General features: G+C 38.0%; 1 long non-coding RNA gene across 1 annotated transcript; it reads right to left on the bottom strand.

The window, feature by feature from the left end:
* Positions 1–1,281: 1,281 nt before the first annotated feature.
* LOC135658687 (uncharacterized) lies at positions 1,282–2,201 on the bottom strand. Its single transcript, XR_010505551.1, has 2 exons — positions 1,735–2,201; positions 1,282–1,572 (listed from the first exon to the last, which is right to left on the bottom strand). It is a non-coding gene; the product is annotated as an uncharacterized LOC135658687 (long non-coding RNA).
* Between the last annotated feature and the right edge of the window lie 249 nt (positions 2,202–2,450).

Below are 2,450 nucleotides of genomic sequence, written 5' to 3'. Positions count from 1 at the left end.
ACTTACAATTGGCATCGTCGAGTCGGGCTTGAAATCAATTGATCTCGATCAAAATTCTATTGCTCGGTTCGGTTTATGCCCTGTCTCGGTAACGGTGGAAAATAGGCATTAACTTATTTCCTCTCTTTTTCGGTTTTTTATTTTGTTTTATAAAAAAATATTTTTTATTATAACGAAATTATCACTTACCATTAAGATAATATCGTACAATTAATTGAAACAGGTCTTTAGGGAAGATAAAATCTGATAATTAATTATGATCGATTGATATGAAACATTAGAGTCGATCACCGTTCAACATATATTATCGTGTAGAGGTTAGCATAGAAAGACGGTTCAAGCTTAGCTCCCCTGTCACCCATATGCATAAAATATCGATGGGGGACGTTAGGTTAATTGCAAGGTATATTCTTTATAAAGAAACACAGAAGACCGAAAGAAGAAAAGAAAGGATGGTTAGGGTTCTCGACTACGGGAGGGCTGACGGGTGCACTATCCTTATTTGTTTGGCCCACTTACAATTGGCATCGTCGAGTCGGGCTTGAAATCAATTGATCTCGATCCAAATTCTATCGCTTGGTTCGGGTTATGCCTTGTCTCGGTAACGGTGGAAAATAGACATTAACTCATTTCCTCTCATTTTCGATTTTTTATTTTGTTTTATAAAAAAATTATTTTTTTTAATAACGAAATTATCACTTACCGTTAAGATAATATCGTACAATTAATTAAAACAAGTCGATAGGGAAGATAAAATCTGATAATTAATTATAATCGATTGATATGAAACATTATAGTCGATCACCGTCCAACATATATTATCGTGTAGAGGTTAGCATAGAAAGACGGTTCAAGTTTAGCTCCCCTGTCACTCATATGCATAAAATATCAATGGGGGACGTTAGGATAATTGCAAGCTATATTCTTTATAAAGAAACACAGAAGACTGAAAGAAGAAAAAAAAGGATGGTTAGGGTTCTCGACTACGGGAGGGCTGACGGGTGCACTATCTTTTTTGGTTTGGCCCGCTTACAATTGGCATTGTCAAGATCCACTATTTTTAGGATTATTATGTACTTTTATCATGATTTTTATTTTTTGTGAATCATCATGATTGAGTATAAAGATATGGCGTATTGCGTGATGACGATGTCGTTGTTAGGCATCAATTGAACGTCAAATTTTCTACATCTTGAACAGGGCTTCAGAATACAGTCATAGTCATGGACTTGAATAATAACTTTATAAAAGGTTGCATCAAAGAAATATCACAATCCCGAATGAGATATTTAAGCATATGGAGACTTAATAATACTTTTTCCAAATGTGGAGAGTAGAGGCAACAATAAATTTAATCAAAGTATCTTTAATTGCCTAGTCAGACAGTTCCTATCAAGAAAGTCCTGAAGCACAGGATGTTCCGGAGGCTCCCGGTGTGCCATCCATTCTCGTTCAGAAATTTCAACGCCATCTCATCCTCCAAGAACCCCTCGCGATCTCCTCTTGTTCGATCTTTTTCTTACCCTTCTTGATCTCTCCTTCCCTCTTGTCTTCGATTTTGATCTTTCTTCCCTAATTGAGCGATTTTGATCAGATGATGGAAAACAACGAAAACCCTAGCTCAAGTTGTCATCAAATCAAAGGCCAACGCACTTCACAGAAACAATACAAAAAAAATTCAAGCGCGATAAAGGTATCAGAAAACTAGCTAGGGTTTAGAAGAAGGAAACTTACCTCAACGGGCAAGGAAGACCAGATGCGGATACCGTCGTGCCGAGGGTTTCGTCGTGCCGAGGATTGCGCGATAAAGTCGCAATCTTCAAAGCGAGCGAGCGAGCGAGCGCAAGGGTTCCGCCGTGCCGAGGCTTCCAGAGACACAGTTTTGACTCGGCCAGCACGATCTTTTATATCATAGGAATTGAGCCGTGAGGTCGGCATCTGATGGTTGGAGTACTGATATGAGCGGATTGTGCACGGATTCGTCAGGCCACACAATTAATCGAGCCGTGCTTGGGTTTGAGCTCAGTGATTGTGAACTGAATGTGAATTTGTGAAAACATTCGGGTTCGATGAGGCTCCTCGGCTTGGTTCAACCGGATCGATTACTTGGTTGATTCGGATGAGCCTATGGGATGCATAAATATGAAGAATCATTGAAGAGCATTGCAGCTCCAATAAGATAAACAAAACTGGACATATAATTCAATATCACGATTAACAAAATAATAATAATAATAATAATAATAATAATTAGTAATAAATATTGATTGATTCGAATGAACCTAAAAGATTTGCATGGATTCACATCTACATTTCAGAATGTAGTTTTGATCATTGCTGGGCTCTTTTGGATACTATCTAGCTTTTCTAGTAAAAATATGTTTGTGCGCACGGTTGCTTTCTTAGATGACGCTTTTCTAGTAAAAGTATGTTTGTGCGCACGGTTGCTT

The sequence above is a fragment of the Musa acuminata genome, unplaced genomic scaffold (assembly GCF_036884655.1).
Source record: "Musa acuminata AAA Group cultivar baxijiao unplaced genomic scaffold, Cavendish_Baxijiao_AAA HiC_scaffold_412, whole genome shotgun sequence".
Classification (NCBI taxonomy): Eukaryota; Viridiplantae; Streptophyta; class Magnoliopsida; order Zingiberales; family Musaceae; genus Musa; species Musa acuminata.
This window is presented reverse-complemented; position numbering and strand designations above follow the sequence as displayed.